Here is a 16,245-nt window from a genome sequence, read left to right as displayed (position 1 = left end):
ACTCTTAACATGATTGTTGATGCTGACTTTGATGACTTGGAGACAGAGTATTTTTAACAGGCTTCTTCACTGTGGTGGTACTCTTCCCACTAGCCTTTCCCCTAGCTGCACTCTCAGAAGTAACACGAGAATGCGGAGCCCATCTTTAAAGGGAGGGTAGTTAAGGTCAAACTGACGATGCATTATCAGCAGATCTTATTTAGAAGTTTCTTGCATTAAGTATTTGTCATTGCCACACACACATACCCATTTTAGTTACAGAATTTTGTGTTATATCAATAGTGATCAAAGAATATTCATTTCATGCATTGGATTATAATCTAGCAATACTTCATTTACTTTATTGCTTAAAGGGTCCCATTGCAGGCTATTGGAAAAAAAATTGTTTACTCAAAATACTCCCTACTTTCAGGTATTACAGGATGCTCTGGCTAATTTTACACATTTCTTGTCCCAGATTAAAAAATCAACCATTCATCCCCCATTTTGGATTTTGTTTATTGAGTAAGGAATGGCAGAAACCAAGAATTGAGAACTAAATGTGCTAATTGATACTGCATTACAATTCCTTCTAGGCTTTCTCAGCTAACAGACCAAAAACATCTATATGTAAGGCATGGACACCTGGCCTGGTGGTTAGGATGTCCGAAGTCAAAACTGGAGTACTTGGTTTCAAGGTTTGAGTCCACTTTTATCTTCCCACTGATGCATACCCTAGAAGGCAGGAGCAGACTCAAGCATTTGGACCCCTATCATTTGAGTAGGAGATCTGGGTTGAGTTTTTAATCCATGGTTTTGATCTAGTCCTGTCTTGTCCATTATGGCCATTTGGGTTACACCTGGGTCCCCAAATTTCATGGAAACATTCAACCCCAGCAGTCACATGTTTAGGGCTGATGGATTAAGGATGGAGATTTAGGGGGTGGCACAAGAGCTCAGCTGGCTAATCCTCCCCCACCCCCACCAGCAACCCATATATGTATCAGTTCATGTCCCAGATGCTCCACTTTTCATACAGTTTTCTGATTATGGGAAAACAGAAGAGAATGGCCCAAAGTTTTGGGACCTTGCACCTGCATAGGAAACCAAAAAGAAGTTCCTGGCTCTTGGCTTTGGATGGGCACAGCACCAACCAGTGCAGCCTTTTTGGGGAGTGAACTAGCAGAAAGAAAATCTTTCTTTCTGCCTCTCTGTAAATTTGCCTTTCCAATAAAAGTAAATAAGTCTGTTAAAAGAAAGTATAGATATTTAATTGAATTATGATCTTTGGAAGTTGGGCCTGACGGGAAGTCTTTGGGTCACCAGGAGCTTTCTCTGAGAATGGAGTTGTTGCCTAACCAGATACAATTCTGGTGTCTTTTCCCACATTCTGGCTCGCCATATCATGGTTCCTGTGCACAGGTGCTGCCATTGCCAGCCTCCACATGATATGGCTGCTTGATCCTGAGCTGTGATCCTTCAAACACAAAGTAAACTCTTCCTTCCCCAAAAGCATCTCTCAAGCCTTTCATTTAAAGTAACAAAAGCTAACACAAGGAGTGAACCAGTAGATGGAAGTCACTCTCTATTTCTCTCTCAAAACTAACAAACAGGGACCCGGTGCGATGGCGTAGTGGTTAAGGCCCTCGCCTTGCATGCCCGGGATCCCATATGGGCACTGGTTCTAACCCCGGCAGCCCCGCATCCCATCCAGCTCCCTGCTTATGGCCTGGGAAAGCAGTCGAGGACGGCCCAAAGCTTTGGGACCCTGCCCCAGTGTGGGAGACCCAGAAGAGGCTCCTGGCTTAAACTGGCTCAGCTCCAGCCGTTGCGGCCGCTTGGGGAGTGAATCATCGGACAGAAGATCTTCCTCTCTGTCTCTCCTCTCTGTATTTGCGGCTTTCCAATAAAAATAAAATAAATGTTCTAAAAAAACAAATAATAAATGTGTGTGTGTGTGTGTGCACGCGCTTCCATTTGCTCTGGTGTAAATATTCCTTGCAAAACTCTTGTTGAAATTTAATTACTATCATAACACTATGGACAAATGGGAAACGGGTTCCTTGAGAATTAACATTTTCCACTGTTCTATATTAGGACAGCTATAAAGATTTAAATTGAACATCAATAATCCAGTTATGTTAACTTTGAAATAAACAGTATGCCTTTGACAATGCTGAAAAGTTGGGACTGAATGGGTTAGGTCATGAAGGCACCACTCTCATGCATACATTAATTCTGTTTTCACAGGAGTTGTTTGGTTATCCTAAAAGTGAGTGGTTACAAAAGCAAGTTCCATAGCTTCATCAGCTTCCTTTCTGTCCCATTTGCTTGTTATGCCACATGTTTTCTCCAAATATGATGACCTCTGCCATGTCATGGCTCAAAAAAATAGCCCCACCAGACAGTCACACTTTGATTTATAGTTTTAAGCCTCTAGGATAGGAAAAATAAATTTTTAAAAAATAAATTATATAGGTTGTGATATTCTGCTATAGCTGCAGGAAATCTAAAATATCAAGTATATACACATAATTAAAAATATTTCTATCTGTAACCATCTGTACCTTTATTAGGCTAAACATAAGACCATATGAATCCATTAGCACATGGTTCAGTGTAACACCTGTGTTTGTCTGCAGATCCCTACCTTACTACTGAGAAACCTGACTTACACAATGCACTATCCATTTCTATCTGTTCAATTCTAACATATTTTAACAACTATACCAAGACTGTTAACTTGAACCAGGTCACAAACAACTTTATTAGCTGCAGTGCAGGGCTTATATGCAATTTCTTTTGACTTTAGTATGACAGATTCAAATAATTTCCAAGGTATTTAGATCCATACCGATTCAGTGATATCATATCATTTATTTATAATAGTTAAATTATTACATATTTTGTTTAAATCTAGGAAATCCTCCAATCTTCCAATGATTTTTTTTTTGGGATTCCAAGACTGACTGCTTTTTGTTTGATATATGCATTCAAAATTCAGTCATGACTTACAGCTAATTTTAGTTGCTGAATAATAATCCATTATATGGATATGCCACAGTTTATCCATACTACTATTAAAGAACATATTATTTCCAATATTTTGGTTATTATGAATAAAGCACCTATTAAAAATTCCAAAGTTTTTTTTGATAAAAATACATAAATATTACCTAGAAATACAATTGATGGATCATATGCTCACAGTGTTTCACATCATAAGAAAACTTCAGAATATCTTCTAAAAGGTTATTGTTGTTTTTGCATTTCTACCAGCAATAAATGGAGGGGGGAGGCATTTACCATTATCCCACAACCTCACAACAACTGAATTTGTGGCTGTTTCTGGAGTTTCAGCCATTTCTACACACTTACTATGGTATCATACGTTATTTTAAGTTAAAATTCCATAAGGACAAATTAGTTTGAGCATAATTTAAGCTGCTAGTTGCCATGTGTATATGTTCCTTAATGAAATGAATATATTCGATCTTTTATCCTTTAAAATTACACTGTTTGAGTGTTTTACATGTTATAGAAAGAAATTATTTACCAACTTTCCTATTTAAGAGGAAAACATTCCATTTTTCATCATGAAGTATGATGTTAACTACATATTTATTGCTTATTTTTTATCAAAAATGTATACTGGACTGGAACACTTTTCTTAAATCAGCTGACAAAATCAGCACCTTTTCTTGCTTGTTCGTTCAGTGGCTCTCAGGTTTTAGAGTATGTTGCTTTTACGTTTCTATACACAGTATGCTATGCATTCTACTTTCCTGTATATACTACCTAAGTTAAACATGCATTCATTTTTCACTACCATTTCTACTTTTTGTCTACTAACAAACTGTCCACATTTATTTTCTCTCATGAAATACTCTTAATAACTTCCATTCTCTACTTATACAATGGGTTTCTACACCTCAATGTATGTTGTCACATTTATTCTTATCAAGTTTCATTTCATTTGAATTCAAACTTTGTTAGACGGCATCTATTTGTTCTTACATTACAGCTGTTCTAGACTCAGCACCAAGCCAACAGATCATGCCCCCATGCACATGCAGCTCATATTCTGGTGGAACATGAAGAACTAAAAGCTTTACACAACAGATCACAACAAGCGCTATGAAAAATCACAGCAGAGTCCAAACATACATGGGAATATTGGCACCTAAAATGCTAGTATACTAGCATAATCAAGAATGTCTAATATGATATTTAAAATAAGTTTCTTGAAATTTTCCTTTGAATCTAGCCATCCAGCATCTCAATCATTCATAGCTTTGCATTATTAATGCAATTCATAGATAGAGCCAAGAACAGAGATTAGTTGGCTGTTGTAGTTTTGAACCAAATCATTTCAGCTAAGCAGGAATGGTATTTCCAATATAATTTCCTTCATGATTTTAGCAAAGCTTGACCACAAGAGAAGTTTATGAGAAATTGGAGGCCAATAGTGAGCTTTAAGGCAGGTTGGTGTAGGGCCAAGTACCGTCATAGCTCCTATAGACCTGTCCTGAAAACACTGGCTGACCTCACGGGCAAGCAGCAGCCACCAAGGCCACAGTTACTTCAGCTTCTCTTCTGCCATACACCTTCATCACCTCAACTGGAAATTTAGACAGTGAAGCAGGATCCAGAGAATCCTCTCCCATTTCAGTTTAGACCTTGTCCTTACCCATTTCACATCCATATTTTCTCCCTGCTTCCCTGCCATGATTTTCTCAAGCCCAGGATTCAATGCAAAACCAGTAGCCTAACACGTTAACCAGTTTCCACAATTGTACAAGTCCCTATAATCAATCCCTTATTCCAAATCATTCCTAAGAGCTTTATAACTGAGCCCATATGTAAGAACACACTACTTTTCTCAAATTATTTGCCATTCAACTTAAAGGAGACAATTATTTAACCAACCATGAATTCATTTGGAGCGTTAACTGTACCACATGTCCGCACATAATCTACAAGGTTAACAGGAATTTTGCAAATATCTAAATCCAAAACTATGAAACCTTTAGTTTTTCCTGGGCTTATCAGTCTTATACACTCATTACAAGAAAATGAATGAGGTTAATTTGCAAGTATTTATAATGATTACCATTCTATTTCTAAGAGATGACAAGTTATCTGTTTAACAATTCCTTCTGGAATTGTGTAGGAAGTTGCCGTCAAACTCGCTACCTGTTGATTTCCAGATTTCATCTTTCTGTTTTTTTTGTTTTGGTTTGGTTTTTTTATGGCAGCACTCCAGTTCCTTGTGATTCTTTAGATTACTGGCAGTGCTTCTCTAATCACAGCTATAAATTCTTTCTCTATCCCAAGGATGTAATTTGTCTGACCCTAGAGCCTAGTATTAATTCAAAGTGGTTTGATGTGCTCTTATTGTTTCTTGTCAAGATTGTTACCAGCTGTGGGCTAAGGTCTGTTACTCACTCTGACCAAGAAAAACAAGCTGGGTACATACAGCCTGTGAGACACAACACTGCACGATATGTGGTAGAATGTGGGGCTTCTCAAACTTTATCCAGAGTCATGCTGGAATGTCAGCTTTATCAGGTGTGGATAGCGCCTGATACTCTACTCCTACCAGTTACAAAGCGGCAGGTTTATGGTCTTGTTAGGTGTAAGAATAGAGTGGGAATCGGAGGCACATTACTGTGAAAGGTAACAGTTTTAATGCATTATCTTTTGCACTCTCCAGGTTCATGTTCCAGCTGCTCTATTTCTGACCCAGTTCCCTCCTTATGGCTTAGGAAAGCACCAGAGGATAGCTCAAACCTATGGACCCCTGCACCCATATTGGAGACACCGAGGAAGCTCCTGGCTTCAAATCGGTTCAGCTCTAGATTATAGCCCTCTAGGGAGTGAACCCAAGAGATAGAATATCTGTGTCTCCTCTTTGTAAATTTGCCTTTCCCATAAATACATCTTAATATTTCATTGGAAAAACTGATCAGATTTTACAGAGCTGAGCCAATTCGAAGCCAGGAGTCATGAGTCTCCTCCAGGTCTCCCATAAGGGTGCAGGGTCCCAAGGCTCTGGGTCATTCTCTACTACTCTCAAAGGCCATAATCAGGGAGCTGGGTGGGAAGTGAAGCAGCCAGGACACAAACCAGTACCCATGTCGGACCCTGGTACCTACAAGGCGAGAATTTAACTATTAAGCAATTATTCCATGCTCTAAATCATTTTTTTTAAGAATACTGCATGTGAGTACAAGGAAGTCAGTCTGTTTTTAATAAGCCTATGCATAGGAACATAAGTGGTGAAGTGCATAAAAATCTCAGAAGAGATTTAAGGCTTCAGTGATTTGTTGGGAACTTTTCTCTCATTCTAAACATTCAATTTATATCTAATATTGCAATTCCCATTCTGTATTCTTTTACTTAACGTGCCCTCCCTCCAACTATACTATTTCAAACTCTGAACAACCTGAATCTATCCCTATAGAGCATGAAATTCAGAGTTACACAAATCTGGGATGAAATCAAGGTATTTCAGTTACTAGTTAATCAATCTAGACAAGTGATTTGTGTCTGGCTTTGATGATTATTAATACATAACTGGAACTTAGTTCAAGGTGGCTTTTGAGTTACTCACAACATAATTAAAATCAATGGAAAAAGCCAAGGTCAGGCATAGATGGAAGTGAGCTTATCCACTGCATTCCTTAAATATGGCAGATGCAGGTTCCAGTTTGGTGGTCCTGGTAGTCCACATGAAGGGAGATGTTTCACTAGGTAGAGCTGTCTAAAAGTGTGGATTTTTCTGTATGATTGACAGACCCTATGGTAAGCCAAATACCTTCAACCTCCTTAGTGTAAACTCTCCCCTTATCACTTTCTTCTAAACAACAGAACATGCCAAAGAGGATAGAATGCCCAGTTCAGCCAACTGGGGCAATAGAGAGAGGGGAGGGGGCGGGATAAGGACTTTCCTGCTCTTCGTGTGGAGCCAGTCACCTAACAGGAACTACAGAGAACGTCCATGTACTGGGACACTCGGTCCTCCAATCTCAAGAACTGAGTGCTTTTCACAATCCCACGAGCTTGGAAGAGGATACTGAGCTTCCAGGAATAAAGCATCTTATGCATGCCTTGATTCTCATCTTGATTTCATCAAACTCAGGAAAGAATCCACATCATCTATACCCAAGTTCCTGACTCACAAGCATTGTGATAATATCAAACGGTGAATTTGGAGCAATTCAGTTGCAGTGGCACTCAGAAACCACAACACTATCACAGGAGACAGAGATATTTCCTTAGAGAAAAGTACAGCCCCAAGACTACTATCTTGATGCCAGAACATGAACTTCTCACTCAGCTAGCTCTGGGATCACTTCTCTTTATCTTAGTTTACCTTGCTGGGGCCAGGTGTTTTCAAAGGTATTTCTTTAGAGGACAGCTATGGACAGTCTTTGGCATACACTACCAAGAGGACTAATTTGTCAGCATAGCCTGATACAAAAATGTGGGACCTTAGTTCAAAATGTTTAAATATCAAGATGGTGGCAGCAAATCAAAATCCAAATGCAATGTCCATATAGAGCATGGCCCTGTGCAACTATATGGGACTCATAATCACAAACAAGATCTCACCACCATATTAAACAAAACGTTAAGCAAAGTATTTACACTGTGAATTTACTTATCTGTACACAATGATATATACTATAGCTTGAAGCAAAGAAATTTAAAGGTGATGTCATTTGGAAGTTTCTGGCTATCATAGATACTCAATAAATGTCTACTCACTTCTTTTAACCTACCTACCTCTTCCTTTTAGGCTTTGTTTACTCTTGAACCATCAGTCAAATACAGACATCCCTCCTCATTCTTTGTTTTTTTCCAGAGATAATATGGTGAGTTGTTATGCAAAAGCACACTGGTTACAGATACGGTCAAAAAGGAAGAAGATTTATTCCTTGTTATTTATTTTCAGAACCTCAGTCCTGCTTTATTAATTTTTAAAAATAGAAAAGCAACATAAAGGTTTACAGACAGATTCTGAAGTATTTTACAGCTTCTCAATATAGAACTCTGTAACTCTATTGCCTACATTGATAAACCTCAATGTCAGAGAAGATCTACGCAATAATCCTGAATGAGGTCGCACAGTCTCATCCGCACCAGGGATCGATCAAAACAATTCTCAGCTGGTGGGCATTGATAGTTTGAAAGGGGAGATGCCAAGAATTAAGTTAGGAAGGTAGACTGAAAAACTCTAGTGATTCTCACCATGTAGCCATACAATTCACCATCACTGCTCAGTGGACCATAATTATCATAGAACGAATTCCATATTATATGCTGTTCAGAGATAAATGGGGTTATCTTTGCTTTTCAAAAATAGTTTTTCATGGCTTGCTGCTCTGTGACCTATCAATGCAAAATTCTATGCAGGCAACATCCAACCAAAAATTGGATGTGGGACATACAGACAGACAGTCATGGGTTTAAGTTCAGAATATATGAGTATAAGAGCTGATGTAGTTCTCAGAGAGTAAGCTGATTTACCAGCATACTTTTTATATAAGTTACATGTGTGGTAGCCTAGTGACTAAAGTCCTTGCCTTACATGCGCTGGGATTCCATATGGGTGCTGGTTCATATCGCAGCTGCTCCACTCTCCACCCAGCTCTCTACTTGTAGCCTAGGAAAGCAGTTAAGGATGGCCCAAATCCTTGGGACCCTGCACTCACATGGGAGATTCCTGGCTCCTGCCTTCAGATCAGATCATCTCTGGCCATTACAGTCACAGAAGATCTTTCTCTCTGTACCTCCTTATCTCTGTAAATCTGACTTTCCAATTTAAAAAAAGGCGATGGTCCTGAATTTTATATGACCCGCTGCTTCAGTCACCATGGGATGACAGCAATATGTTCCTGGCATCCTGAGATGAATGTGTGTTTCTTTTCTCACCCTGGAACAATTTTATAAATTATAGTTATAAGTATTCAAAGTATTAAAATCATATCTTAGATTCATAGTAACAGGTTGAAGACTACTTTATGTGTTGTCCTCAGACCCTATATAACATTGGTAATAATGTTAATTATTTGGGGTCCTAATCCAATTATTCATAAACAATATTTGAAATACATCCTGTACATAATTTGTAGTCTACATGAATCAACGACATTTAAAACCACAAAGGAGAACGTGCTTGGCTTAGTGGTTAAGCTGCCTCTTGGGACTACACATACTGTTTGGGAATGCCTGTGGCTGAGTACCGGGCTCCACTTCTGATGTCAGCTTCGTGCTGATGCGCATACTGGAAGCTAGCAGTGATGAATCCTGTGTTTAGGTTCCTGCCACGCACATGAGAGGCCTGGATTGGGTTCCCAGCTTCCAGTTTTAAAGCAATCAGGAACTACTGTGGAAATCTGGGGACTGAACCAATATATGGGAGTCCTCTTGATGCCTAGTTCATTCTCTCCCACAGTTTTTTAATTAACACAATAAATACGATGAACACTACATATTGGTGCTGCCATTGTGGCACAGCAAATTTAGCCTCCACCCACAACACTAATATCCCATATGAGCACTGCTTCAAGTCTCATCTATTCTACTCCCCATCCAGATCCCTGCTATTGCGCATGGGATGATGGCCCAAGTGTTTGCTCCACTTCCACCCATGTGCGAGAACCTGGTGGGGATCTAGGTTTCTTGGCTTCATCCTGGCCCAGAACTGGTCATTGCTGTCAATTGGATAATGAACCAGCAGATACCCCTCCAGTACAAATAAATAAATCATTTTTAAATATAAACTAAAAAAGGCGATGATATGTTAGTAATCTTTGCAATTCTATCATAAATGGTTTTTTCCATTATTTCTGCAAATCCATGACTTTCCAATAGTACTACTTTTTTAACCATTATAATGCATGTGGATCAATGTAGGTATGGCATCTTCCCTTCTTTTAATGTTGTCAGAAAGAAACAGAGTGACTGAAACCATGTGGCACTGGTCCATGTAACATCCCAGGTGGCAGAAACTGGTTCCTATGGAACAAAAAACTACATTTGTTATTTTGATGGATAAAAATGAATAAAGAGAGAAAAATCATTGAAAGAAGAAAGGTATGAAGGGTGAATAAGAAAGAATGGAGTTAATTGGTGCAGATCATATTGGCAAAGACTGAAAAAGGGAGTAAAAGTGAACAAAAGCTAAATAATAAGAGATGAAAGCCAGGAAATGAGCATACAATAGATCTGAAAGGAAGTATCCAAATGCCACAGAGAAATGAATTCATTCTTCTTAAATAAACATCATTACTTTTATAACCACAGCCAAGAAACACTATAACAACTTTTAGCACCTCATTGACAACTTAAATACGTTGAGGCTTATTTCAGGGAGAATTACATCTCTCTTCAATGTGAACAGTATTTTCAGAGTTTATGAATGTCAATTTCATGAAGCTAAGTATCTGCATCTTCACATGATGAAATCAAGTAGGATTTCTAATCTCTGCCCTTCAACAAAATCCCGCAGGAGCAGTAATAAAAGTTTCAACAAAAGCTTAATACCCTAAGAAATTGAATGAAAAAGATAGAGCCATGTGAGTTTTCAGGAGAAGAATCAACAGGACTGAATCAGAATACAAAATTGTAAAGGAAAAAGGGCAGAAAAGTCTAATTATGTTTGACCTGATACATGCTGAGGAAATACACATTTAGCACCAAGAAAGTAAAGCATTAATAAACTGCAAAGAATTTCCAATTTAAAACAAAATTCAATTCTGTCTAGACTGAAACTGATCTTAATGAAATTCTCATAAAAGTGTCAGAAGCTGTGTGATTGTTTCTTTTTGGGTTGTGACTACAAAATTAATGAGATTTGAGAGTGGGCCTGTGAGCTCATTTGTCTCCAAACTTTAGAAGCTTTAGACAAACCAATCTCCTAAAAATTATTGAATTGGTATGATAAACGGTACTATCAGAATACACAGCATTATTGCTTTTGTTCTTTCGGTTCATGTGAGATATTCTGAAGACTTGGTAGACTTTCACTAACAGAGTGTGGTATTGGTGGCAGCATAAGAGTAGTTGACAAGAATGTGAGATCAAGACAAAGTGTTTCACTAATCCTATGGGATGATGAGGTGAGCACCTCTTTCTCTAAGCAGGAAACCTGAGTGCTGCCCTCCCTCCACAAGTGTGTGTCCACCGAGGATTCATCTCCATAGGATAGATCCTGTTCCCATGGCAGGCCGCCTTCCCCTCTAGGTCAGGAACACATACACACACACCCCTTGGCTTAGATGATGAGAATAGACTCTCACTACTCATACACCGGATAGGACAGATGTCAGTCATTCTAACAAGGAATCTGTAACACCAGGAATGGAATTCCCTCACCCTCCAGTGGTACTCCTTCAGCTGCTGTGAACATCTAGTCAATTCACTGCCCTAAGAAAGACACAAATATGAAGCAGAGACCTGCGATTAGATTTGAGAAACACTTCCCATTTGTGATTTCATTGGAGAAATGTAGGGAAAAAAAGTGATGAAACAACAAAATTGGATGGAAGGTTTTATACAGGATAATAGAATCTGCAGATTTAGCAGCAATGAATCTTTTTTTTTTTATTGCAAAGTCAGATATACAGAGAGAGGAGGAGAGACAGAAAGGAAAATCTTCCATCTGATGATTCACTCCCCAAGTGAGCCGCAATGAATCTTTAAACATTAAAATTTAAGGATTTCAGGTGTCCCCTAAGGACACTGCAATATTAAAATATCAAAGTTAATAGCAAAATAAAAGTATGAAAGTTGATTTTCCATGACAAGAAAATAAGCAACAAGAATTCAATGTCTGCCTTTTGAAGGATTCCCACAGAAAGGCCAGAGCTTTACTTGCTGGTCACTGATTAAGCTGCAGTTATTTATTCCCTTTTTATTCTTCCTAACCTTTTTTAAAGCAGCTTTATTTTAAATTAAATTGGATACTTTCCATATTGGCACTATTTATGTTATTATGCGTATCAAAGCACCATGCATAGACCATTTTTACTGACCTGGCTTCTTCTCCCCCCCCCCTTCTTAGTTTTTATTTCCCAGTCTCATTTTATATATCTTTGTGGAAGATTAATTTTTAAATACCATATTTTGCTACATTGGGATTATAATAAACAGAAATTTAGAATCCACTGCATGCTCTCCAAGACATTAAAATGACAAAAGTAATGTATTAGGAAAGAGTATAATAGTACTTCATGTAGCATATTGTCTGCCTTCTCACAATTCTCTTCACCCCTTGCTTACCGATTATAGAGGTGAGCTCAGCATCCATTCTGCTAGGTGTTGGGTGGCAGGATAGGAAGAATGGCAGAGTGGGTTTAGAATATGTAAGGATGTGTCACTAGATTATAAAGATTAAATGACAAATTGCTTTGAAAGAAAATTACTTAATTTCATTCTTTTTCAAGATTTCTTTAGTTTATTTAAAAGTCAAAATTACAGAGAAATAGAAGGAGTGGAGAGACAGAAAGAGGTCTTCCATCTGCTGGTTCACTCCCCAAATGGCCACAATATCCAGAGCTAGGCTAGTATGAATATGGAAGCCAGCAGCTTTCTCTGGGTCCCCTATATGGGTACAGGGTGGCCATCCTCCACTGCCTTAACAGATTACAAGAAGGAGCTGGATTGAAAGTGGAATTGCCTGAAAACAAACAAGTGCCTATACAGGATGCCAGTGCTACAAGGCAGAGGATTAGCCTGATTAGCTACCGCCCCAATCCCTTCATTTTATTTTTAATTGATAAAATAGTTGCACATATTTATGAACTATCATGCAATATTTTAACACAACATGACAAATATCAAATGATCTGAGAAATTAAACCTAAGGAAGCCAAACTCACAGAATTATCGAGTAGAAGTGTGGTTTTCAGAAGCTGGGGATGGGGGAGGACTTGACCAGTGAGAACAGTTATGGTTAGACATGAGGATTGAGTTCTGAGGTTCTCTTGCTCAGTCAGTAACAACTTAGACCATGGATAGCTACTTCTAAGGCTAAGGAAATAGCTGGGGCTTGTGGTATCACCGCCAGGAAGGACAGGGCTTTGAAGCAATCACTCTCATGCTTATAACAAGAAAAGGCTAAACTAACTGAAAACCAAGATGCTTTAAGACTATTCAAACAATTGAGATCACAAGGCAGATCACTACTCCATATTCCAGAAAGGTAGGCATGGAGAATCAAATCTAAGAAAAGATTACCTGGAGAAAAAACCTTTAGGAGCCACAGCTATTAGAAGCACTTACACGAGAATTTCAATGAATTCCTGGAAGTTCAGTGTACACTAGTTTGAGGAATGAGAACTTCTGGACATTGAATATCTTAAATTTAACATACTTTATTGCCAGTAACTCACTATGTCCTCACTATAAAAACTTGGGGAAAAATCTGTTTCAGGCAAAGGGAGGAGAAGAGTAACCATTTTTATATTTGCTCAAAACATATTAAAGGCATCTGAAAGTGATCTTAAGAGAACTTTACCTAACCTAGAAGGGCAGCTCTCCAATTCTGATCCCACATAGATTTCCTGTCTTAGTAAGGAAAGAACTAAGAAATACTTGCAGAGTTCATAGTCCAGTGACACAGATCCTCAAAAAGGCATATTTTCTCATAAGGTTGCAGAAAATTTTCCCTGGCCCAACCCTGGAACATAACCATGGTGGACTGCATGTGAAAGAACAGAGAGACAAAAGTTCTACTACAAAGAGGAATCTTAAGGATCCCAAAATCTACAGATGAACCAAAAACAAGCAAGTGAAAAAAACTTAAGCCCCTGGTATCTACAGCTAAAGCAAAAATTAATCATATCCCATTTCTTTACCAAAATTTTGAAACTTCACAGTAAAAGCCTATTTACCTATTCTCCAATATTTCATGTTCAAGCTTCCAATATAAAATTACAAGTCACAATAAAGAACAAGAAAAAACACTCCAGAAAGAAAAACAAAGTCAGAATTAAACTGAAATTCAGATGTGACAGATATTAGAATTAACAAATCAGAAAGTTTAAATAATCATATTTTTAAAAATTACATGTATATAAAGGAAACATAACACCAAGAATTATCTAAAATTCATGACACAAAATTACACATTTCGAAAAAAGAATATCAAGGTGGCTAAATTCCTCCCCCAAGTCTATACCTACTCATATCATAATCAAATAGAAGCAAGGCAAAAATCATAAATACTTGAAAAAAACTGGAGAATAATACCTTATTCTTTAGGAAAAAATAAAAGAACCACATATAACTTTTCATCAGGAAAAATATAAGGCAGCAGGAAACTAAACACTTAAGAAGAAATATATATATTTTAAATTTTGAAAGACATAATAAAATCAACCTAATTGTAAAATCCAACCTAGAGTGACATATCCATCAAAATTATCCTCCACAACACAAAGAGAAATAAAAAACGTCTTACACCGGGGCCCGGCACCATGGCCTAGTGGTTAAAGTCCTCGCCTTGAAAGCCCCGGGATCCCATGTGGGCGCCCGTCCTAATCCCAGCAGCTCCACTTCCCATCCAGCTCCCTGCTTGTGGCCTGGGAAAGCAGTCGAGGATGGGCCAAAGCTTTGGGACCCAGCACCTGCGTGGGAGACCCAGAAGAGGTTCCAGGTTCCCAGCTTCAGATCTGCGCAGCACCAGCCGTTGCACTCACTTGGGGAGTGAAACATCGGATGGAAGATCTTCCTCTCTGTCTCTCTTTGTATATCTGACTTAGTAATAAAAATAAATAAATCTTTTTTAAAAAAAGTCTAATACCAATAAAAAATGAAGGAATTCATGGCCAGTAGGCCTATCTTGCAAGAGATGTTAAAATACATTCTTCACTGAGTAGGAAAACTACTCATGTTAGAAACTTAAATCCTCCTAAATAGCAGAAGTACCAGAAAAAAGCTTGCATTATTCTAAACTAACAACCATTTGCTCAAAATACTAACATGAACAATCTATTGAATAATTATTGCATACAAATGAAATTAAAACCCATGATGTTTAAAGAGATGACTAGAATTGGGGATATTTTGTTTTAAAGTACATGTTCTATTAATTACACAGTATAGTGTCATTTGAAAGTGAGATGAGTTTTAAATGTACATAAAAATCCTGATAAAGTATATATAATCAATATGGAAACAGAAAGAAAATGGAATCATGTAAGATGCCCTATTAAAATAGCAAAGGACAAAAAAGAAAGAACCAGAAAAAGACTGACTAATGTTCTGACATACACACAAAAGAAAATGTAGGACATCTGTCTTTTGAGATTGGTTTATTTCACTAAGCATAATGGTTTCCAGTTACATCAATTTTTCTTTTGCAAATGACAGGATGTTATTCTTTTTTATGGCTGAGTAGATAGTATCTACTGTTTTCAATTATACTTCAAAAAGCATGATACTGGAATAAAAATCCACTTAGAGATCAATGGTTAAGTAAAAATCAATACAGTCCAAAAATTAATCCACTGAAATCTGCAAATTGATTTTTGCCAAATGTACCAAAACTAATCAGCAAAAGGATAATCTTTTCAATTATGTTCACAAATTGGGCATGGATAGATAGAAGAATGCAATTGGACCCCAGCTCTCAACATACAAAAAAATCAACTAAGGATGCATAAAATGCTTAAAATTAAGACTTAAAACTCTGTCTTGCTCTCTGCCACTGTGCCTTTCAAACAATTAACTCTTTAAAATACACAATTAGTACTGTCTAGACTATACAAGGAATTCAAATAGCATTTCTTTAATGCAAAGACTTAAAAAATAACTAAAAGTATTAAGGCATTACAAAGAGATCAAACATCCGACAATAAAAATTTGAAATGTGAATACTACTATCTGTGTGAAGGAATGACATGTTGTCTCCACCTAATCTCCATGAAATTATAAGACTCAGCTTGTTGAAGTGGAACACCAGCTAACCTTCAGCAAGCAGGTAGCTGATTCTATGATTTGATGGCTCATTCTGTGGATAGACGTTCCAAGGCAAGAGTGGACTCCTTAATCTACATGACTGTGGGAATTCTATGACTATGCAAGATATGAATAAGCTGGGAAAGAGAGATATTGCTGAGCCTTTAGATAATCATCTGGTGTGACTGGAGAAGCTTGGAATTCCTGAGGTTCTTCATACACAGTCATATGTCCATGATTGTGGACATGGACAATGGCAGAGAGTCCAGCATCCTATTGTCACAATATAGTAAA

The sequence above is a fragment of the Ochotona princeps genome, chromosome 7 (genome assembly GCF_030435755.1).
Source record: "Ochotona princeps isolate mOchPri1 chromosome 7, mOchPri1.hap1, whole genome shotgun sequence".
NCBI lineage: Eukaryota > Metazoa > Chordata > Mammalia > Lagomorpha > Ochotonidae > Ochotona > Ochotona princeps.
This window is presented reverse-complemented; position numbering follows the sequence as displayed.